This window comes from Simochromis diagramma, unplaced genomic scaffold (genome assembly GCF_900408965.1).
Source record: "Simochromis diagramma unplaced genomic scaffold, fSimDia1.1 OVJJ01000176.1, whole genome shotgun sequence".
Classification (NCBI taxonomy): domain Eukaryota; kingdom Metazoa; phylum Chordata; class Actinopteri; order Cichliformes; family Cichlidae; genus Simochromis; species Simochromis diagramma.
The window spans coordinates 5,559,577-5,585,253 of NW_024386892.1; the positions used below are offsets into that span (position 1 = coordinate 5,559,577).

At 38.3% G+C, this 25,677-nt stretch overlaps 1 protein-coding gene and 1 long non-coding RNA gene across 4 annotated transcripts in view; both read right to left on the bottom strand.

The window, feature by feature from the left end:
* Nucleotides 1-25,677, bottom strand: part of LOC120734939 (pro-neuregulin-3, membrane-bound isoform) — a 331,347-nt gene that overhangs the window by 108,339 nt on the left and 197,331 nt on the right. The gene's annotated exons all lie outside the window — the stretch shown is intronic.
* On the bottom strand, nucleotides 4,621-7,045 carry LOC120734941. Its single transcript, XR_005696137.1, has 2 exons — nucleotides 5,205-7,045; nucleotides 4,621-4,875 (listed from the first exon to the last, which is right to left on the bottom strand). It is a non-coding gene; the product is annotated as an uncharacterized LOC120734941 (long non-coding RNA).

The window sequence follows — 25,677 nt, forward strand, 5'->3', positions numbered from 1 at the left end:
TCTAATTAACCAGGTCAAACTCCTGCATCTGCTCTATCCTACTCAGCAAATTAAAAGCCCTCTCTTCCTTCTACTCAGGGATGAAATCCAGTGCATCTCTCTTTGAGTGGTATGCCTGCTGAAGCTGCTGCTGCTACTGTTTTCATGCTATATTTTTATGTTTTCAGATGTATTTCACAACTGTGACCTACAAAGCCGGTTTTAAAACTCTGTTGTCTTTGAAAAATAGGTTTTACGATTGGAAAAATCAGCACTGTGGTACGGTGGTTAGCACTGTTGCCTGACAGCAAGAAGATCCTTGGTTTAAATGCAGGCTGGGGCCTTTCTGTGTGGAGTATGCATATTCACTCAATGCTTGCATGAGTTTCCTTTGGGCAGTTTCTTCCCGCAGTCCAAAAAACAGACTTGGCTTCGCTTAACTGGTGATTCTAAATTTGTTGTAGGTGTGCCAGAGCATGGACAATAAAATGATGCAGACAATGACTATTGCAAAGATGACTTAAACACACACACACACACACACACACACACACACACACACACACACACACACACACACAAAAGATGCTTATACTTTAAATACTCCAGTCTTGGGTTTTATTCTGTGTTACTTGCTTGCAAACCTACCAGAGAACAGCTGCTGAAGAAGCCAACTGTGTTTCCCTTAATTCAGCACCACGGACAGCTACTCCATCAAGCAGTAGAAGTAATACAATGCCATCATAACTGCTCCATTGCTCTCCACTGTGGTGCTTTCTGATTCATTTAAGTCAGGATCACCAATGGCCCATGATAGACTAACATGACATGCAACAGTTGACAGTTGACTGAGATGATCATAATGATAATAATAATGTAGCATTCCATGAATTCCCTATGTGTGTGTGTGTGTGTGTGTGTGTGTATGTTTGATCTCCTGAACTTATATATGCTTTTGATCTTTCTTTTTATCTATGATAAGTATCATATTTAGATATCGTACACACTTTAAACACCAGCGATCACTGTGTAATACAAGATTATGTAATTGTTTGATTAAAAGTTGTTTCATGGTTCTTACTAACCTGATTTCCCAAATTTTACATGATGCGTGTGATAATCTGGTTAGTGTGCAGAAAGATGGGAAGTAGCCCGGAGGAGTCTGATTTAAATCAGAAAATAAAGAAGTGAAATGAGGGGTTTTCATTGTGTTTTTCCCAGTTTATTTCATTGATAAATCTTCTTAAAAGAATTTACTCCAGGCTCCTTTTCTAGCTCTATGCTGCTATTAATATATGAAGCACTTCAAATCCATTTCACTCAAATATTGAGCCATTGTAAATTTAACACTGTAATTCATCACAGTGACAAGTGTTCCAAGTCGACTACTTGGGTTTTATTGCCTCTAATTTCCAGCTTCATGAAAGATAACTTGCTCAGTTCAGATCTGGTGCTAATCAAATTATTAGTCTTCCTGTAAGCATACTGAATGTTAAACCAATCAACATGGTGATTACAATTATTTGCATGGTTTCTGTTCAAAAGGTTGGCACCACAAATAGTAACCAAGCAACTGGAGAAACAGAACTCAAAGCTACAATTATCTACAATTATTGTCATTCTTCTGTGAAAATTAGTTAACAGTGAAGAAAAGAACTTACAGCAACATCAGGTCTTTGCTTTAATGTTATTATCCGGTCGTTAAGTCTGACGTCACTAGCCGTGTCTGGGCCTAAACTCCGCTGCAGGTCCATATATCAAACGATCACTATGGCATTACTGAGAGTTGAAAAACTGTCTAAAGTCTTTCATCTTTAATAAAATGATCAGCGTTCTGCTCTACCAGGTGTAACAATTGAGTTTAACATCCAGGCATCCATGAAAACGGAATTTATGACATTTAACGGAGTTAGAAGTTAGCAGGAAGTTAGCTCGCTAGCTTCTATCTAAATACAATATAGCATGTCCTGACTGCGGGGTTTTGGAAACAAATTAAAACGTACAGCTCTGCTATCACTTCCAGCATAAATGAAGACAGAAAACTAAACAGCAGTGACGTTTGTAGGCTTACTGAAGTTTAGCTAGCTGGTATATAATTATGTGCTACATGAACGCTAGCGGCACAGCTAGGTTAGCATAATATAAACAAGCTAACTTTTTTCCACTCGATAAAAGTTAACGTGAGTGTTCTCGGTGTTCAGGAACAAATGTAATCGCATGGCAGGATGCTGTAAAAGGACCAAACTTCAGCCAGGAGAACAACTGAGATAATCCATCAACAATACGAGGTTAGTCATTCATATACTGCTGCATGGGCTGGGCTGTAGTTACATCCTAAGGTTTTAAAAACTGATCTTAAATAAATGATTAGCGGTAATAAAAGCCGAGGGAGGTCAACAGTGATCACTGACTGTTTTAGGAGTTTTTTGAGATTAAATAGAAGAAAATACAAAACATTAAACATGTTAACAACACAAAAGCCATATTAAACGAAGACTACTATTAAAGACTACTTTAGGCCCGGAAGTAGGATTCGTCACGTCATCACTTAACGACCGGATAAAGCACTAACAAAGTTGCTAGCATGGCTGCTATTGACTGCAGGCCTTGACAGCATGTTAGTGTATCTTATTAAAAGTTCATGATATGTTAATTAACGTTGCCATGTCATAATCTTTTATAGGCTAAATGTGTGGGTTTACTGCATATATATTTGTCTCTCAAGTGGTGGTTTTAGTTTGGCCAGTGTTACAGTATAGTACTCATTAATGGGCACTTATTTAGTTGGACAACCTGCTTTTGTGAGTACTGAGATATTCTCATCATCAAAGTACATCTATTAGCTTTTCTTGGGAACTTACTGAGGATATGAATAGATCACAAGATTCCCATACACTCAAAAACCATCTGCTCTTTTTTAATCTTAAGTACAACAGTGAATACGCAAGTGACCCAATAAAATGCACACCACAATGCTGGGACATGTACACATGACAAGCTGTATAACATCATAACATCATAACACAAGTATATACAGAAGAGCTTTTGTACTGAAGGGACAAGGCAGTTGTAGCTCATGATAAAACGCAGCACTTAAGAGCACATACATTGTCAATGTGTCAAGTGTGGCTGTAAGGATTTTCTGACACAAGAGAAAAGAATTTGCATATAGACTCCATGAATCATTAATGAGATTAATTGATGCTGCTATTCATTAATGAGGCAGGGATGCCGAACAAGGTTTGACACGTCAGAGTGTCATGGCATGAAAGTGGATTAGTCTTGTCTAAGAAGCCAGGACACCGTTATTTTGTGTACTAAGTCCCATTTAATACTGGGGAAAACACACAGGCTTAACTGTGTGCAAATGTGCATTTGACTTTGTGGCATTGTATCACTTGGACGTGTGTGGCCGCATGTGAGCAGCCAGGATTAGTGCTGACAAATGTGATTTCAGGTAAATATAAATGTGACAGCATTTTATAAAAATGACTTAACTTTCTGAGCAGCAAAATTCTGCCATGCATGTTTGCCCAAGTAACTAATGACAGTAGATAAGGCAGCATTTCAATCAATCAATCAATCAATCAATCAATCAATCAAGGCTTTATTCACCACGTGCAGGTTGCCCTGCAGTGAAATAGGGGGGGGGACCCCCCCTATTTCACTGCAGGGGCATTTTACTAGGGATGCACTCAACCTGTATGTTGGCCTGTATTTACTACTCCAGACGTCAGAGCTACCATAGCATGCAGGGCCACTGCAAACATACAACTTTTTTTTGCATGTTTCCAATTCACTTGACCACAACTGCGAGATGTGGTCATGTGACTTGACACATTTGAAGTAATCCCGAATGCTTCTTTTCCTCGCTTGCTCTCGGCCTCATTATGTTTGGTTCAAAAAATGATGTTTTGTCATCAGTTCGATTAATATCATCATCTCTTCATTTTTCTACAGTATTTATTCATGTTAATGATTCTTGTCTTCTGCACATTTACTGTATTTCTTTGCATTTCTGGGAATAGGGATGAGGTCAAGAGATTTCCCTGTATATCTAAAAAGCCCTTTCCATTTAAAAACTGGATACTTTTATCTGTGCCAGCACAATCCAAAAATGACCCAAATTCCTTAATCCTGAAAACTTTTCATACTTGCAACTGAAGCTAGTTTAGATTTTTCCCTTTTCTGCACGTGATTTTGTCTCAATCATTTCTAAGTATTCTGCATCTGCTTTAGGCTTCCCTTAGTGTAAGTCTGTATGCATCAGTATTTGTCATCTGAATTAGCAATTTAAACTGACTCACAATAGCAGGATAAGGTTAAAACTGTAAATTACCAATGTTATATGTAATCACACTTCATGAACCTTCTTCTGCAAGAAAAGCCAAAGCAGGCAAGAGCGGCACAGATTCCAGTAAGGATGGTCATCATACACTGGCCTGTAGGCCCAAAGAAAGAGCACAGGTGCATCGTACAGTTGTGCATTCTTCCAATATTTCAAAAATGGATAGAGGAGGTGAACACTGAGATCATTCTTGTCATGTCTCCCTGGATGTCTTCTGCTTCTAACCTCTATCTGCCTTAACTCTACCCCTTAAGTTCACCTCCTTTTTTGCTCCCAATTCTTCTCTTCTTTTAGACTTTCTCAACTGAATAATTCAAGGCAAGGAGCAACCTCTGATCAGACAAAAGAAAAGAAGGTTTTTATTTACAAGAGGTAATAAATAGTTAAGGAGTGTGTGTGTGTGTGTGTGTGTGGGGGGGGGGGGTATTTCTAGTGAAGGTTATTCTTGAAATGAGAGTATGAGTATTTTAACGGCATTGTTAAATGGGGATTTTTTTCTCTCTCTTGTCCTCACTTGCCGTAGCCATTGTGTCTAATCAGCAGAAATCCTCAGTATTGAGCTTAATCACCACTCAAAATACAAAGTTCAAACTTTAAAGACTAGAAAGTGCCAAATGCATCCTGTCCTGTATAACAATAAATCTATGAAAGCAAAGTCACAAAAAAATACTGAATAGAAAAATAATATTAGGCTTAGATGATTTTCTTTTGATCGAAATGAATGCAATTACTTAGCACTTTATATTTTGTTCACCACAAATGAATGCCGTCCAGTGTCTGTAAAATGATCATCAAGCGCTGAATCATTTTCATAATCATGACATTTTTAGTGGCTGAAAGTAGAAAGTGTGTGTGTGTGTGTCTGCAGTGTCTTTACGGGTCTCAGTCTCCAACCTGTTATGTATACATAGACCTCTTTAATTTGAAACATAAATGTAAATCATTTTTAATCAAGTTTTCAGGTTATACTTTGGTTCCACATAAAAGCATACGTTTAAGACATTTAAGGTACAAAATGTATTAACAAGAACATAAGGTTGAAATATTTTTCTCTTTCTTTTGCATCATGGAATATGTCTACAATAAATTCTCATATTCAAATGTTGAACTGTATAAAATGTTTTTCTCTGTCTGGTATGCCTGAATCTCTATTCAGTGACAAACAAATCAGTCACCAAGGCTGAGACCTGCCCTTCTGTAACAACTGAAAAATCATCAGAAAATAGTTGCTTTCCCAAAATGTATGAATTTGTACTGCTGAGACTTTGGATTTCAGCCCTTTCATTGTGGCACATATTTGGAAGTTATGAATGTACAAATTAAATCTCTTATAAAACTATTAAGACTTTTTGCTGTCAGACTCCAAGTTGTGATCAAGCTGCATCTGGTTTGCTTCATTGTCTCCAAGGTGAGTCTGGTACAGACTACAGGCTAGACAGAAGAAGACTCTTGAGTAAACAAGCAATGACAGCCTACTTTGAGTTAAGTATTTAAAGGACGCCGCGAGTAAGGAGGTGGTTGTTGACTTACTATTAATTATGTGCATCATCACATGAGCCAAGATGTGAAACAAGGTGTGGGTCATTACTATGGTGAAGCAGTGTGGTTGCATGATGAATGAGTTTCTTTCTTGGTGGTGGAGATTTGCAGACTGGTCAGAAATGAAAGAAGAATGAGTTCAGCCCAAGTATACAGCCATAACTTTGGAGGGATGACTTCAGGATAAGCTTCTGACTGTCACTGAGTGACACCAAGCCAAAGCTCAGCCATAACCCCCATCAAAAATCCCTTCAGGACAACTGATGTTGGCAGGTCACTGATACTCCTCATCATTATTAGGGTACCATTATGAAGACTGGGATAAACGACCCAAGTCCAGGTCTGCAAAGCTTAAAGAGGCTTTACAACTGGCTGCTGTGTAACTGCTGCCAACAGGAATTTTATAAACCATTTAATTCAGGTTCTAAATATAGTTTTGTGAATAACCATTTTCAGATTTTGATTAATAACACATTTTTTAAACAAGTCTAAGCATGTGCAGGTTTAAAATGAAAACATTCAGAAACCACATATTTTATATATTTGCTCAGCCATGTCATCCATCATGAATTGCCTCAACACCTGACTAATTCTTGTCACATTCAATCAGATAATATCAGCAGAGATTTACAGTGTATTGCAATGAAAACCACAGATGCAGTTTGTTTTTTCAAGCTTCCTTTTCAGTTTTTATCATGATGAGCACCTACTTTTGTTAAACCTGTTTAAGTCAGGAGGTCACATTTTTTTCCACATACCTTTAAATTCCCAGTTATGCCCCATAGTTTTCTGTGCCAGCAGACATAAATGGAAGGTGAGCTGTCAGTGCAGACATGGTCACAGCTCAAACATTTCTTAGACGCTATTTTGCAAACATCAGCTGCAGTCAGAATCTTCATCAATTAACTCATATGAATGAATATTCAGAGGTACTTTGCATATCTTTACATAAATCCATAACAACTGCTCTCCTCCCAGAGCATCTTTACGACTGTCTCTCAACTTTGTAACCAATTACAAAGCATTTCCACACTGAACATTTCCACAGCAGACATCGAGCTCACTGACAGCATCAAACTGTTCTGCTCCTCAGCACAGAGACAGCATCAGCAATCCTCATCCGTGACTTGATGTCAATCTGAATAAAACTGATTTGTGATTGTTGCATTCATTATCTTTAAAAAGGGAGGGAGTGAGAGCGACACGGCACGTCAGGTGGCGTAGTGTTTTCAAGTGAAAAATCCTTTGGGATGTTTGGACGAGAGGCAGCAGAGTAGGTGAGCTAGACCAATCTCCTTCGCAGCAGGAGTCCTATTACATGGCATTTTGCGTCTTTCTCTTTATATGTGTGCGAGTATGAGTACAACAGTTATAACAGCTTTTACATATGTGTATAAAAGCTCACACACAACCAATCCAATTCCCTATTCCTTTTTGCATAAATTGAGCTGAGCTCACTACACAGAGAAATGTAGATTATTGCATGACTTGCAGTGAGCAGCTGGAGTCGGGAAAAAAAAAGAGTAAATGTCATCATATAAATGGTATTATTATGTGTGGATCATGGTTTTGTTGAGTTTTGGATTTTCAAGTCTGTTTTAGACACAGAAATATTAAACCACATGACTCTAGCAATCCCAGTAATATCTCAAACAGCATGTTAGTTGTTCTAACTTCTCAATGTTTGGCTACGTAGCAGAGCATTCTCATCCCAGGTTGTTAGATACTCCCATTGCTTCTGATATACAGTGCCTTAACACACTGGCTAATCTTATCTGGTGACAGACAATGGTAGTATGTGATACCAATGTGTTACAGTGCCAGTCAGGATCATTAGATAACTACTTTTTAGCAGTTTGACTACATGTTTTTATAGTGAAGTGACAGGAATGACAACCACTGCTGAATGGCTCTGATCAGGACTACTTCCAAAACACATTGTTAGCAAACACAGTTTATAGTTACAAAGCTGAAAATCTACCACCTATAATCAGGACCCAGAAACATCACATTTCTGGACATTTTAAAACTGGGCTTAGGACAAGTAGAAAAGATCTCAATATTTTGATCCCAAAATCCTTTTTGGAAATCGTGGAATCCTGCAGGGTCTGAAATGGGACGTCATGTTATTATTTACTGCAAAAATCAATCATCAAGTTCACTGTAGAAAGTATCTTTGTTTAAAACATGTTGGGTGTGATGTGCAATGTGCTAACAGAGTTTCACACTAATTAATCCCATTAACTGGCAATGCTGGCATGACGTACAGTCTCACCACCCCCACTAAACCTTTTCCTCATGCCTTCTATGCTTTTGCATGACGTCTGCGTAGGTCAGGCATGTCCATGAACCATTCCCATCCCCTGAAGGGTCTCATTAGGTCAGTCATCCGACATTTGATTTATTGACCTCTTGTAAGGTATCAAATGCTTTCTGTATGTGCCTCAAAGCTGGGGGTCAACTTAATCAGCTGGCTGGAGGGATTGGGTTTATCAGCGAGGCACAACGGGGTTATGATGAATCTAACAAAACCTTTTCCTATCTTCTATAAAGTGCTACGAGACAGACAAACAGCTTCTAAAAAAATGTTACAGGGAATCATAATAATCTTGCTAACAACATCCAAACAAATGACGGTCTAATAAAATGCTACAGTGACAGCCAGATGTGGGTCAGATTAGTAGTTTTCACGAGAGCTTGGATTTATATTCGAGGAATTTATTTGGGGCATTATTTTGAAAATCACCCTGGGTGCTCTAAATGAAATTGTAAATCCATGGTAATCTGCAGGTCATGCATAGCAGTTGACATTTCAGGGCTATGTACCTTGAAATGGCTGGATTCTTATAACTGGGATGTAAGCCTGTGATTTCACTGAAGCTGTTCTGCCCACCAGCCTTCAGTCATAAAAAAATGGTGAAAACCAAGCTCCATTTCTGCTTGACTGTAGTCATCTGGATTTTATTTTATTTATTTAAATAAATAAATGAATACATAAACATGTGTATTACTCCATTCATTTATTCACTTAAAAGTACTGTAGGCAAATAAAAAGGAGAAACCAACATCGAGGGGATCTGTTGGCTCTTTGACACTGGAGGGAACATTATCCCTCCATGATTTAGAGCCACTTGCATCTTTAGAGGTAAAGGTCACTGCAGACCGATATAAAATTGCTCCGAGTCATCAACTTCATGTTATGATGAAACATTCAAAAAGAAGGGCCCTCTTCCAACATGACAAAGCCCATATCAATGAAGCATGAGAGAGCACTGAATGGTTTGATGCGTGTTAAAATGATGTGAATCATATGCTATGGCTTTAACACTCTTAAACTAGTTGTGCTACACAAATTGGATGAACTTGTTAGGCTCTGCTCCCATCATCATCATCAAAGCAGTAAATGAGGGAATATCTTTTTTCAGAATAATAGCATTTATCCTCTCACTGGTGACTCTGAGAATCAGTGCCAAGGGGGACTAAAGCTGTTTTGGCAGGATGTGCTGCTTAACTCCATGCTAAGAAGCTCAAACTATAAATACAAACAGAAGGAACAATGGCTACAAAATACAGCCAACAAAGATGTGCGACCTCCATGTACATCACCTGTACATCATGCCTCTTTGATAAGTGATGGGTAATACATGTCTTCATCAAGCATAGTCCTCTTAGCTCCTCTGAAAAGGGCCCTTTCTCTGTCCTTCAGTTGCACTGTAGGAATTAAAACATCCCTACAGATGGCAAAGAAAGATTGATTTCCATGTCACAGGCAGGAGGGTAGAGGGTGGAGGACGTGCAAAAGAGTGAAATGAGAAAAGCCTATAAGCCCAGAGAGAAGCAAGTGAGTGACATAAGGAAAAGATGAACACTAACAACCAAAATAATTAAAATAACCCACAACAATCATATTTATAGGTCACTTTGTGTTTTCCTTTTATTTGTCATAGAGTGAGTTTGCTTAATAATCAGCTCATCAGAAACCAAACATCTCACCCCCAAGACTCCAACATTAAAAAATGCTTTCCCTTTTATTGGACACTTTGCTGATGTTCAATAAAACAGGCGGAATAATAAGAAACGAAATGGCACAAGATGCATGCAAATAAAAAAACAAAGAGCGGCAATTAAAAACTACAATATTCCTCAGATTTGGTTTCAGTTTGGATCTTAAACTAATGCAGTGACTTTGTAGTTGTTTGAGTGAAAAACATGGAGAATACATTGAGTGCAAGAGAGATGAAATACTGCACTGACAAGATGCAGTAACTGTCTTGTTCCCACTGTGCCAATATAGAATATTTGAATTTGAAAGCAGGATAGAAAGGCGCTGGGGGAGGAGAGTGGTATTGCTTTATACCATTTACTATTTTTGTATCCCTGCAAGCTATGTAGACATAAATAACACAAAGGAGAAAAAAAAAAACATCGACATAAAGCTATAGGCAAAGACACCCATGGAAAGATCGGCACTTGGGGCTCAGTTTATATGACTAAACAAGAAGAGAGCGACAGTGAGGGAGACCGGATAATCGTGGACGAAGATAAAGTGTTTCATGAGCAGGGTGATAAAGTGCATATTAAATTAGCCTTAGCTCTATCGATCGCTGCACTGCACCAGAAATGGATGCCTTGCATATCAGAGAGATTCAATTATACTCATATAATCAGCTTCAATTCCTAACGGAGCGCGAGTCGGACGGGAGCAACGGGTGAAAGGAGGGGAGGAAACGAAGGACATATATGGAATATTTTACAGTGACAAAATAAATCTCGAGCAGGGAAAGTTTAAAAAAAAATCTGTCTTTTTCAAAGTGAATTACCAAACGACAGAAAAACACTCTGCTTCCATTTGTGCCCTTTCTGACTATACTTCCTATTTTTGCAAACTTGCTCTTTTAACTTCCCCTCCCTTTATTCTTTCTTCCAAAGCTTATTTCCTCTCATTACTAATTCATTAGTCATATTTATTGAAGGGGTTCACTCTGAGGGGGGATCAATGTCTTATTTACACATTTAGACAATCTATGGACTGAGCTGCGATTAACTGGCCTATAAAACCTTTACCAATACTGCCATAAATCTGCCATCAGGGACATTTGCCTCCTGATAATGTGCATCTCAATGAAAACCAAGAAATAAAATGTCTTATTGGTACAAGAAGAATTGAGTCTTTGCAAGCCATATATATGCAACAGGGGTACACTATATGAGGCAATTACCATACAAAACATTGCACCATTTGTTATTTTAAAGACATTGTGGAAGTATTGTATTTAAACTGTACTAGGAAATTAAGCTATAGGTATTGTGTTACGTCTGAGGGAAACTAAACCTCCTTTTGGTCAATTTTTAATAGACAATAAAGCGCTAAATAACTTCATTAGTGGATAATGAATCATTTAATAACAGTGTGCCAGCTGTTTTTAAAAGATCATTTTGGAACATTTAGCTGTTCTGTATTTTAGATTTGATAAAATTGTAGCCATAAATCTCATGAAATAAAGTAACAGACAGTTAATGAAAGGTTTATACAAACATCAATAAAGATGAAAGTTTCCAATGTTAAAAATAGAAATTGGAAAAAGGAAATTTGGACCAAATCTGCAATTTAACATTTTGGTAATGATAAAACTTTTTTTTCTTCATATGAAAAGTCTAACATTTAATTGGTAGGTCAATCGTTTCTCCCACCCGGGAAACTCCAAAGCCTCTTCTATTCAAGGCTGTTAACTATAAAGTGCGACAGCTAAGGTTGCCTTATTAAAAGTGCTGCAGCTTGATGTTTGGTTCCACTGAGGTCAAACTGTGCTGCATAAGCCTGCGCTTGGCCACCTCAATTTGAAGTGCAACATTCAAATCCATTTACTTACTTTTTACTTTACTTTTTTAACACAACACTGTCTGTTTATTTGTTTGCTCTTAATTTCAGTGACTGAATTGCTGTCATGACAAATTAGTGTTAATATGTTCTGACTGTGAAACTCTTATATAAATTTTGCATCCATTAAATGTGTCACACAAAACATATTACCCAAGACAAACCGAGTACGCTCTGGCACACACATCTGTCATATACTGCAGTGAAACAAATCCATAATACTCTGAGTAAACACTGTAAATGAACGAAACGGTCAGGTATAATTGGCAAGACGCGTTTGTTGGAGTTCTGTTGAAATCACGGTGGGGAACAATAAAAATCACAAAGGTTCATTTTCTCCTGCTTTGGTATAGGGTTTAGATTTGGCATCAGTTTAAAATCAAAATAATCAAACGACAAGTATCATTAGTGCTGAAATTATATTCATGCTTTTTTCCTTCCTCAGACTCCAATCCTCTCTTTTGGCTCTGCAACTGAATTCAATTACTCTCATGCTCCCATATAATCACTTTTCATCCCTAAGGCTCGACAGTTTCCCTGGCCTGACAGAAAAAAGGCCTAATTACTCTCTGACCTTGACACTCGTTCTCATTTTCTCTCTCTTTCTCACTCCTCCTTCGTGACCACTCTTTCACTCTCCTCTGTTCCACAGCAGGAAAACACCTGTTCAAAGGTGTGAACTCTGGACATACTGACAACATGGCAACATTTGTACCTTTGGTTTTCAAGCCTACTTCAACGGTTGGACATGAACATGCACTGACACACACAAACACACTCGTTTTCGTATCTTAGTGAGGACATCTCATTGACATAATGCTTTCTCTAGCCGCTTACCCGAGCCCTAACCATCAAAAATGAATGCCTAACTTTAACACCCAGCCTAAACCTAACCATAATCCAATTGTAACCCTGACACTAAAACCTCATTTTGAGGCTCAAAAATGCCTTCCAACTCGTCGGGACGGGTATTTTGTCCCCATAAGGGCTGTTGGGCCCCACAAGTATAGTAGCATACCAATTCTCTATCCTCACAAAGATTTCTAAACATGTACACACACACACACGCACACACAGACTAGTCTTACCATATAGGCTTCTAACGTCAGGTCTTAATTTTCTGAAATTTCATACCACAGATATAGATGCTCTTATAGTAATTTAAGCAGGTTTCAGGCAGCAAAAGAGGCTCATCTCTTTTTTCTTTTAAAGAAAGAGAGTGAGAGGGGGAGACCAGGCACTTTACCTTGTTTCTGTATTTCTTTGGCTTTGCTGTCAAACATGAAGAACAAGGAAGAATTCAAACAGTGCTCACTGCAGTCATGCCTCCTGCACCCTGTAATCTTCTTTTCAGTGTTATATTTAGTGTAAAGGAGAAAGCCCAGTAAATGGTTGATTATTTGTAGAAAGGAACACCTTTCGTCTTGGTGTTGTTGGCACTGATGCTGTGATGAGCAGTGTATGAAGACCAAAGGTTAACAGTTCAGTTATAACATGTAAAAAACAACAATCTGGAAAATATTAAAATAAATGTGTTAAAGATGATAAGAAAACCAATGAGAAGAACAAGAACAAGATATAATTTAAATGATTAAGCACGAGTAAGAATGAGAAGAGGAACAAGAGCTGTAATTATTTAACAATTCCTGGAAATCTTGCCCTCGCAATTAATGCTGCGCAACAGTTTGCTTTGCAGAATTTCTTGGACATCGGATGACTCTTTAACTCACTTCACTTATTGGATATACTGTTAAATGACCCTTAATGTTTTAAAATGTCTCTCAACTGTGGATAATTGTCTTCATAGCCAAACTGGATATGAAGCATAACGATTCTGTTACGAACCAAAAACTCACTCCCTTCCTCATTAGGCACAAGTCACATTCTTGCAGGCATTTTATGCGAAGGCATGCATTTATGCAGGCAAAGGAGCAGAAAGGTGTGTTATTGTGCAAAGGCAAAGAAGTGACCTCCTCACCGACCAATATGCTGTAAATATCACTGCACAGCCACTCGGGAGGTCTATGCATAATGTATACAACCACACACTCTTTTTTTTTTTTTTTGTCAATTGAGGGGACATTGTTCTGCTTTTAACTTTTTCACTGGCAATTTTACTGCAACATATTCTTGTTTTATGATGAAACATTGTGTCAGTTGTGTCATTTGACTTATGTGGAGCACCTAATTATCCGATAAATATAATACATACTCTGGTAACCTTTGTATTATAATATGCTTCTGTTTTCCCTTCTCCACTCAAACCTCAACACATCACAGCAGATGGCTGCCCCTCCCTGGGACTGGTTCTGCCAAAGGTCTCCTCTTTATGCTATTACAGAGCGAACCCCAGAGTCTTTACCTTAAATTATATAGAAGGGAGCATTTGTGAATTAATGCTATACAAATAAAACTGAATTAAAGTGAAAGGAATAGAAATGCAGTATGTGGAAGTGGGCAGCTGGGAAACAGGTAAGTGGAGTTTTCCCAGCGTGCCAAAGCACAAAAGCATGCACCAGTTCATTAGCAACTAGTGTTTGCACTTATGTAGAAAACAGCAATTTCACATACTAATCACTCAAAGTTAAGCCTTGCAACCAGCATTAGTATAAACCCTGGCAGTAACTTTAATATAATCTACATCTTAAGTCTAAACTTTAAAATCTGTTAACAGAGGAAGTATTTTTTTAACCAATTGTCCACCATCAGTTAAGCAATCAGTCCTATGTCCCAATAAACTAGCAAATTAAAATGACAAGAAAAAAGGGGGGAAATTGCAAATAGGCAGTTCATTTATCATCATATATTGTAATATATCTATATCACTAAAGCACTTCTGGATGGATGCAAACTGCATTTCGTTGCCCTGTACCTGTGCATGTGCAATGACAATAAAGTTGAATTCTATTCTATTCTATTCATTTGTCTGACTGACTGCCCACTTCTTTTACCCACGTTATCAACGTAACCCCATAATTCTAACCCAGACCAAAAATCTACCTTTGTATTTAATATGATTAGATTTATTATGATTAGAGTTGGTGCCCAGAAAATAGGCAAATTAGTTTAATGACTATTTAGAACTAGAGCCCACCACACTTTATGTGGAGTTGAAAAATAAAGGCAAACAACCTGAAAAATGTATTTTGAAACATTTGCAAATAAACAAGATCTGCAATAATGACATAAGTCACTGGCCAAGCGTCTTAAAACCCCACGGGGATGTTATTTACACTCACTGCATAAAGGCTTTGCTTGCTTTTTAGTACTAAGATACTATAAGCAGTGTGAATCCACTCAAACACATAAGCAGCGTGGTTCACAGTGATAACTCCATTCAGAGTGATTTAAGGCAGGGCAATTATTTTCCAGAGAGATATTTTCATTCCCTAGTTTGATTTTACTCTATAACTTCAGATTAATTTTACTGTCAGTATGCTCACTATTTTCGACACACAGAGTAGGATCACACATATTTCACCGTATCACACTCTCTGGAGAGCATGAATAAAGGCGAAAAACAGCCTCCTGACTGAGTCCGAGGAGACTTACTCTAGTGTGGGTCTGTGTCAATATTTTCAAAAGGGGCAGAGAAGTCAGTCGTGCCTCTGATCTTGCTTCAGGCATTTTTGCTTCAAATCATGTAAACTTGCTTTGCAGCGTGTTTTGCATAATTTTGGAAACACCTCCTCAAAGTTAGCAAAGCAGTTACCAAGCATACTAATCACTGATGGTGGCACTACAGCAAAGGTGCCCTTTACAGACGATAGGTGCTTCATTACCGGACTGACAGCTTCGCTTCATATCATGGTCTGATTAAGAAGTTATGAAGATAAAAACAAATTAATCTCTACAATGTAAATGTCTGCCCATATCATCCTACATCACAATGGTTTCCACACTGGCATGGATGGATGGATGGATGGATGGATGGATGGATGTGTGCGCGTGAAAAAACAAACAGTGTACATACATCTTGATTGCCAAAACATTTTGTAAACACATCCTGTTCTTTCCACTGTGCTGAACTTGGCCAAGGTCCTCATTCTTTAATTACCTCTCCAAGATTGACCGGCTGACCTGATGTAGGTTGTACTCCCAGAATTCTCTTCCATATACACACAACCCACCACACACACTTGCACACACACACATATTCAGGTGCAGTCTCTGCTGCTCTTTCCTGTATTTCATATTAACATGACCTCAATGACATTACTTCTTTCCAGGCACTTCACCGAAATGATAATTCCCAGGTCTGATTTTGTTGCTAGACATTATGAGTTTGCATCAAAGGAAAACTAACTAAAATCCTAAAAGTTTAGCTATAGTTTTGTAGTTTTTACACCTCAGCCATAAAAGGTTGATGGGGTAAACTGACGGGGTGGGTGACATGGACAACCACGTTTGTGAATGCAATACCTTGAGAGCGAGGAAATGTAGGAGTTTCAAGTTAATACCATAGCTCTATCTACTACAAATTTCAGATGAGTTTGATTCTGAGTGACCTCAGCCCCAAGGTCAAAGGTTTTTTTTTGGAAATCTTGTGACAAGAATAAAACGAGAACAAAGCAATATAGCAGTTTTAAATTGATAGCACAGGTGTATGTTCTAAAAGTTTGAGCAGGCATTAGACCATGACCTCAGGAGGTCAAATTTTCTGAAAATCCTATAAATGTGATAACTTGAGAACAAGGTGACATAGAATTTTGAAATTCAGACAAGAGCTAAACCTACTAGGAGGCTAAGAGGTACCACTGGCCACTGCCAGTATTGTTTTTATTAGAAAACAATTGATTTTAGAATGAAAATGCTTAATTCATAAAAAGAAAAGATGAGCTCCTTCATTGTAAAGCAAAAATATTAAAAATGTCAAACTGAGTTACATCTTCAAATCCGTCCCGTGAGTGACAGATGATGACAGGAAGTCGTTACCAAAAGGCAACACTGAGAGCAAACAGCCACAAAAGTTACTATACAGCTTAATTATGTTTGGAAACTGTGTTAAATTGCGGTGCTTCATAAAACATTGTTTAAAGGATAAAAAACAGGCAGCGATTTTTGTTTTCATTTGCATTTAAACACAATCTGTCTGTCATTCTGACGCAGAATATTTATTTACATTCAGAAGTGGAAACGATTCAGGGCTACATTGATGGTATGGCGACGTTCTACTAAAATAGAATCAGAGCATCCCATAAAAACAAACAAAAAACAAACAAACATGAGTTAGTTCATTTTTGTCCCTGTAAACCAAACATTGAGTTAGGCTTTGCATGGTATGAACTTGCACACACAATGAAAGAATTTCGGCAGCCCCAGAAAATAAAACACAAAAAATCTGCTAAATTAGCACAAACTGTTGAAAATGGATATTTGCTCTGGCTCACTACAGTTTAAATCTCTCCTCTACTGTGTTTCTAGTACAGCATAATTTTAAAAATAGGACTATTTACATCTATTTTTCTAACCTTAGCTGTGCGTATCATTTGGTGGTTTCACTTACTACCCCTATAAGCACCTGGCTGCAACATAACTTAAGCAACATAACTTAAAGAAGTTCAGTCATCCAGGTCATCATCTTCTAAGGAGCTTCTAAGTTTCCTTGAAGATGTTCCCTCTCTCAGCCGAGAAGCTTCTTCAGTACTAAGAGCAACTAGTGGAGAGTAAATAAGTAAGTACGTAAAACTTTATAGCATCTTTCTAGATAAAAGATCACAAAGTGCTTCACACAAGGATAACAAAGCATAAAACAAAACAGACAACAGTTAACAAAATGCAATTCTAAAAAGATGTGGTTTTAGTTGTTTTTTGAAAGAAGCTACTGAGTCCAGAGATCTTATGCTCAGTGGGAGAGAGTTCCACAGTCTGGGAGCCACAGTGGCAAAAGCTCTGTCTCCCTTAGTTCTCAGCTTTGTATAATGAATGACAAGTAGACCCTGGTCACATGACCTAAGAGCCCTGCTAGGAACATAAGGCTGTAGAAGTTCAATGATGTAGGCAGGAGCTTGACCATAGAGAGCTCTATAAGTCAGTACCAGAATCTTGAAGTGGACTCTGAATGCGACGGGGAGCCAATGCAGCTGTATTAGCAACAGTGTCACATGTGAGTACTTCAATGTTTTGGTCAGAAGCGTTTTGAACAATATGCAGATGCTCCCAGGGAGTTTTTGTTTAGCCCTTTAAGACCTACCATAGAACCAAGTCCGCCAGAGCTTATATTATATTTTTACATGGTGTGGTGCCATTTTTGGGAGCATTTCACGTTGCTATACATCAATACAACCAGTATAGCCAGATTTTAATAATATGTATTCATTGAGTGCATAGTAATTACATAAAGGGCAAAAAAGTGCAATAAACTACAAAAAACATTGAAAATCGTTTTGCTTTATAACATATATTTCTAGTTAGAGAAAATTTAAGAGGCTTTATCCCTCAAAACTGTAAATACAAAAAAGTTGCACAAAATAGTTTCCTACCACCGGAAATTTACTTTGAGTGTCTTCATAGTTTTATTTTTGAAATACACCAATTTTTATATACTGCAGGAAAACAAAAATAAATATTATACTGCAAATTTGCAAAAAAGCAGCATATGCATCAAAATAAACTATTTCCAGCAGTGCAATATGAGTCCTAAGCATCCCAGAAAAGACACAGAAAGTCATAAAGTCAAACATAACTTTTAAAAACACCAGTATAGGCCCTGAGGCCCTGATGGTTAAAAAAAACTACATTTCCGTGAAAATGACGTCACTTCCGGTTTTGGGCAGGTAATGGCGGACATGTAAAAGTTCGCGCTGACGTCTATTCCAACGTAGGAAGTGTTATGAACAGCTGATCGGATCGGCAAAGCGTGTTTCTGGAATATTATGTTTTTGTTGCTGCAAGTGCTTTTTATGCAGTTTTTGCAAAGCTATATGTGGAAGGAAACTGTGACCTAGGACAAGCTGATGGCATAAGATGTAAGTACAACTCCTCCGGTTTCATATGCAAAAAAAATTATTGCGCTAGCTTACGTGGTTGCAGAGTTACCGGGATTTAAAAATAGTTACGCAAAACAGAGCGTGCCCGCTCCGACCGGCTCTAAAGGGTTAAACATGTAAACAGTGAATTACAGTAGTCCAGTCTTGATGAAATGAAAGCATGAATGACAATCTCCAGTTCAGTGCACGATACAAAGGGACTTAGTTTGGAAATGTTTCTTAAGTGATAAAAGCAGGACCAAACCAAAGATTTGACGTGAACATCCAAAGTGAGAGACGGGTCGAAGATTACCCCGAGGTTCCTGATAGATGATTCCACAAATGTTGCAAGAGGACCAAGAGCATTCATTGTCTTAGGTACGTGTCTGTCAGGAGCACATGCGAGGACTTCAGTCTTTCCTTCATTAAGTTGGAGGAAGTTGTCAGCCATCCAAACTTTAACTGATTCTAAGCACTCATTCAAAATCTTAGGGCTTGAAAGAAATGTATAACTGAATATCGTCGGCGTAGCAGTGGTAGCAACTGTCCTCAAAGGGGCTCAAAATATGCTGGAGGGGAAGTAGATATATTAAAAACAATAAAGGCCCCAGCACAGAGCCTTGTGGCACACCATAGGACAGGGACGTGGAAGATGAGCTGTATTTAGAAACTGCCACAAAAACAGTAACGTTCATACAGATATGAAGAGAACCACTCTAAGGCAGATCCAGTTACACCAACCCAGTATTTCAGCCTAGGATGTGATGGTCAACGGTGTCAAATGCTGATGTGAGATCCAACATTACCAGAACAGAACATTTTCCCACTTCGTTTTCCATCAAAATGTCGCTGGAGACCCTAAGAAGGGCTGTTTCAGTAGAATGAGTTCTACGAAAGCCAGACTGAAATTAGTTGAGAATATTATGTTTCTCTAAAACTGCTGTGAGCTGCTTAGCCACAACCTTTTCTAAAATCTTAGCAGTAAGTCCTTTAAGCCCTATGGGAGTGTATCCAGGAGGTTCATGGACCCCCTTTTGATATTCTACCTAATCACACGAGCCAAGGTGTGACTCGTGTCTGCCATCTATAATCCAGTTTTGAGATCAGAAGCCTTAACGCCCACTCACATCCTGGGCCATTTGACCTCAGCAAATCACATGATAGGATTTCCCACCTTGGCTCGTGTGATTAGGCAGAAGATCAACAGGGGGTCCACAACCTTCTTCAGGACACTTCCATAGGGCTTAAAATATGGGACTCTCCACCAATGGCTCTTAGAACTGAAGAAGCTTCTCGGATGAGAGGTGAAACGTCTTCAAGGAAACTTTAAGAAGACCAGACACTTTTCTTTCCAAGCTCCTTTGACTGTCTTATTCCTACAAGCCGCCCTCCCCCGCCAAAACCCCCCTGATATATAAGATAAACGACATATGAAGGGAAATGTTTTTTATGCGTTGGGTAGAATTGCTGGTATGGTTTGTGTTTATTAGTCTGCTAAAAGTTAGGTGTCACTGTAAATCAATGCAAAGGAGTTTTGACTTTATGCTATGATGAATGATGAAACAGGGCTAATGGGAATCATCTCTCCCACAATGAATTTGCCCCTATGCATAGATCACAAGTTCTCACCGGATGCTTGATGAGTTTTAAAATTATGAAAGTCATATGCTTTGGCCTTTATCGCCAACAGATCAAAACAATCACACAGCTATTGGTGATTCTAGGTTAATGTGTCATCAAATGCTCACCACTACCACCATAAAAACGACCAAATGAGAAAATATGAAGAATGATCCTTCCAAAACAGACTTGGACAATCAATGTCAATGGGCAATTAAAATGGCACACAGTCACCAGACAACACGTATATGTTTGTTGGTCACTTTCTGTACATGTACACTGTATGTATGGATTACTAACCAAGGAATGGGGAAAGAGACACTAAAATTAGATGGCAGAAGAGTCAAAAATGATGAATTAGTCTTCAGTAACCCTTGGATCACACATATTTCTAATTAGTAAGTCACTTCTAGGATAAAGATGGTGTGCATAGGAGTGATTTTGACTAAAATGTGTAAGCATGTGTGACATTGTAATATTATTTTTGCAACCAGATGTTTATATTGTCACGCTGGGAACCATTAGCTGCCACCCATGTGAGCTCTCCTGTCAGCATTAGCTGATTTATAACACATATCAAAGCAAATCTGACTTGTGCACAGAGCTGCTCCATCTGCAATGCTCATCGATCTGCCCTTTGTATCTCCATAAGCCAGAGTGCTGTACACTAATAGAGGAAGTATAAAGTTACTTTGTGACCTTAATAAAACCTTCAGTTTTTCTTATAGTCTGTTACGGACTCTTGAATCAAGCGGGTGAGCTGCACATTGACATGCCATAAAAGCAAACATCCAAACCTGCACTAGACGCTTAAAGTCTTTCCAACACCCACACGGACTCCCGTCTCTCCCTTCTTAATTCTGTTCAGTCTGCATGATACTGTGACACCAGTTCTCACATGAAAATGGCAGTCCTCTTCCATCTCAGGAGTATGACAGAAAGGGTTTGGAAGTACACAAGTGAAAAGAGGAAGAATTCATGTAGTGTGTAAAACTGAAAAAAAGACAGGTAAGGTTGAGAGGTTATGCTGGAGCTAGGAGAAAGATTTGGTTTGAGCAATTTTCAAGGGATCTGTTGAAAATGTCACCAAAAAGTTTCGACTGGAAGAAAAACAGAAGAAAAATCTGCCTCCACAAAAAGCCGAAGGTCATTTTATTTTAACAATAGAATTTGTCAGCAAGACGTACTGCGGAGAAGTTGAGACAGACTTGAAAAAAAGCTTAATGAACTGTTGCAAGGTCTTAATATTTACTAACTTGAAAATTTGGTAATTAGCAAGTCCCCCACCGGCCCCTTCAACAAAGCAGTAACAGTAAAACGTTTGGCACAACAAAGGCTTTAGGTTGTATCCACAGCTGACATTTCTGAGGGTTTTGTTCTCACTGTTTCACAATGCAAAGGCAGTGCTGCAGTTCCATTGGATACTGAAGGTATGATGAAGCACTCTCTCTTCTTTTACAAAATATTCACTGCAATCCCACTGCAGAAATACAGTAACTTACAACCAGGACAGGACATCTGAGTGCAGCTAATAACATCAGGAGAGTGCATCCCATGTTAGTTCAGTGGGAGCCAGGTGGCCATCTGAGTAGCAATAAGATAATGCTCTCTAGAGCTGAATGTGAAGACTATGCAAAAATAGTTTATTTTGGGAGGTTAACATGGCAGATATTAGATCAATGAGCATATTTATGCATTTGCTCTTTTATTATGCAGAGAGAGAAAGATGTATTTATCATGGGATATATCACAGAAGACTCGTCAACCATGACTTTGTACTGATGATTAATGCACAAAGAAGCAGTTTATAATCATCAAAATTATTAAAGTTAAAATACCTTAAGTCTAGAAAGTCACTGGCTTATCTGTTAGGTGAGTGCTAAACTGTTTAATAATAAAAGTCATTATTAGATGTGAAAAACTATGTTACAGATTGGACGTACAGCAGTACAATTTATAGCTGGTACTCAAAGGTGACCACAAATGTTGTTTGGCAATATATTGGCTATAAATTTAAATGCTATTCTCAGTAGTGTCATTTTATATTTAGTCTAATAATAATTGCAGGAAGAAAAAAAAAATACACCAATCACAAGCCAACAGTTTTTAGAAGCACACTCGGATGCACATTAATGCCACTGTGTGCTCTCTTTGAGAGACAATTAATGTTGTAGAGTGTCAGTATGCGATAATATTTTTAACAAGGACTAGCCACTGGAGCCACAGCATGAAAAAGGGAGAGAAACACCAAGCATGTAAAGAAAACCCTGCGTGTAACAAAAACTTAATAGGCTTCTGGTTTTTGGCTCAGAATAGCTTCTAAACACACAGAGAAACACATAAGGGAACACAGACTTGTTAAATGTCCCAGTAGGATGTTTTTGGCAACTGTGCCCCAATTTCATTCCACATTTTAATTATTTTTTTTTCACATTAAAATACATTCAGGCTGAGGAACTAACAAAAGTAAGCAACTCTGAGATGTCAACATGAAGACCAAACTTGTCCCATGTCCCAAGACTAGCCATGCAATTGGGGAGCCAATGTTAAAAAACTGATTATGGATGGCAGACAAAATATTTCGTTTTTTTCTGTTTGGATTTTGCATGTTCTCCCCCATATCTGTGTGGAAAAACAGGATTCTAAATGGGCTGTAGGTGTGAAGGTGAGTGTGAATGGTTGTCTGTGTCTCTGTGTTAGCCTTGCGACAGATTGGGCCAAGACAGAGAGGTGACTGTGCAGGGTGTACACCCCGCCTCTCGCTCTGCAGCAGCTGGGATAGGCTCCAGTCCAACTGTGACTCAGAATTTTCTTCTGCTTTTGTATGTGTCCCATTGTGTCCAAAAGTTTTAGACTTTTGGACTTGTTGGGGATTAAGGCACAACAAAAGAGTCTTAATGCAGGTAAGTAAATCCCAAAAAGTTGATTCTTTCCATCTGGACCAAAAGTTTTCAGTGGGAGAAAGAGCCAAATGTTCACTCATCCAAGTGACTTCTTCAGTATAAAGAAGTCAGATGAACAGAATCAACTTTTTGGGACTAAATAAACAACTCAAAATACCACTTGGCCCAAATAAAATTCAATTTTTTTTTATTGCTGGTCTTTGGTGATTTATATTTATATGAATATTTTTGATGTGAGCTGTTTAGTTTTGGAGACATTAACTGTAGACATGCCTCCATTCCTCTTGAATATGATAGCACTAACTGGCACCCTCTTAGTGCTCATTCCACTCTCAAAGTCTTAAAAAAATGAATAAAAGAGAGTGAGCCCAGCCCAGTCTCACAACAGTTTGTGGAACAGTCATAAAAAAGTAATCCATATTTCATGTTGACTTCCATTAATTCCTATGTTTTTTTCATGATATCAAGCACAGATTTGTAAGTAATGCCCTTCAATAGGAAATAGGTTTTATGTGAGAAACATATTTTGTTTTGGAGGAAAAAAAAGCAGGAGGTGTTACCATGGCAACCAGGAAAACAAAGTTTTATAATATGTGGCTGGCTTGTAATTTAAACCAAAGTAAATAGTTTAATGTCTAAGCCTAACCAATTTGCACCTAATGCCTACAGTTAACCCTAACCAAGTGATATAGTTACTACCAACTACCAACTATAACCACTACACATGAGAATGGATTGATAGAAACAACTTGGTAGATTATAGGTTGTGACTATATCACAAATTAGTGAGTTTTTACTTTAATTTTTTTAAATGACTAAATATTTAAAGTGTTGTTTGTATCTATGATGTCATATGTGAAATCGATGTATCGATGTGTGAGAAAACATTAGGTTGATCTCCAGTGAATGAGAAGCACTGGACTTATACAGGGAGGACTGTCAGTATCCATTAGGATCACGGCCATTATGTCCTCTCCTCTGTTCTCTCTGGCCGTTGTACTCCAAATCTCTCTGGAAATACTTTTTCCTTCTTCCACTTACATCAGCGAGGTGTTCAAGGCTGCACCTACACTCACCTCTATCCCTAACAAGCTGAAAACAGACAAATGGATGTCAGGTACGGAACAGCATGACATCTCCTGACAGATGTTGCGTTCAACCTATGGCCTTCACGACCACAGCTTGAAGAGGGAAAACCTCCTTTATGCCCAGTCTCAGCCTGGAGCAAAGAATTGTGGGGTTGCAACCCTGAAATAGCATGCTCACTCTTGGTCAATAACAAACAGCGCTGCAGTAAACCAAAGAAGAAAAACAATAGCTCCATTATTAGCCATGTTTCTCAGGCACATGATGATCTTTTTATAGTCAGAAGTGTTTATACACATATAACAATCACACTTAAAGTCTCTCTCTCTCTCTCTCTCTCTCTCTGTCTCTCTCCCTCACACACCTATATACATATTCATGTGCACATTCTAATAAAATTGAAAATGAATGAGAAACATATTAAATGCAGATTAGGAAACACCAATTACAAATCATATGGAATGACGGTTTCATTTATTGATTAAATTGAATCCAATTATTTCTGCATATTTCATCATTTTTAGGTTTTATTAATATTACTCCAAGAAGTCTGCGAGTTTTGGTACTCCCTCGGCCGATTCCCATTTCATGACTCAAATTCAATACAAAACAATTCGTGAGTAAGCAGACTGATTCATCTTTGAGATTTATCTGTGATAATTCAATAATAGCAATAATATAATGTTACATGACTGTTATTCTGAAAGTGTTGCTGCTGTCATTAGTATGTTTTGGAATGTAAGTCATTTTATCCAATTATCACAATGTCAGAGGAATTTTCCTGTCATTGAACCAAAAGATCCCCCACAGTATGTGAATTTGTAGAAAAATTGGGGAGACAAACTCCTTTTTTTAATCCCTGAAGTATTTTAAAAATACACTGCTATTAAAAACTAACCATATCAAACATAATATGGCTCATTCTCCACAAGTCACACAGGCTCCAATATTACAATATCCAGTCTAACCAAACTATAAAAGTTTCACATCTTCCCTCTGAAACATCAGTGTCATTGCTGCCTTGCATCACTGTCTGCTGTTTCAGCCATTCCAGCAAATACTTCTAGGCTCAGAAGGAATCTTTATTCCTCCTGAGCCTTTTTCATTACTCCCCAAATGTATGTTAATCTGTAGAGAATGATGGGAGATGATTTGGGGCAATAGAATATTTTCTGCTGGAGTTCTGATCATTTAAATAGTTGAGTGAGTTGTCTCACTGAACCAAAATAACATTTTACTATTTAAACGACCGTGCGATCGTGGCTCAAGAGTTGGGAGTTCGTCTTGTAATCGGAAGGTTGCCGGTTCGAGCCCCGGCTCGGACAGTCTCGGTCGTTGTGTCCTTGGGCAAGACAG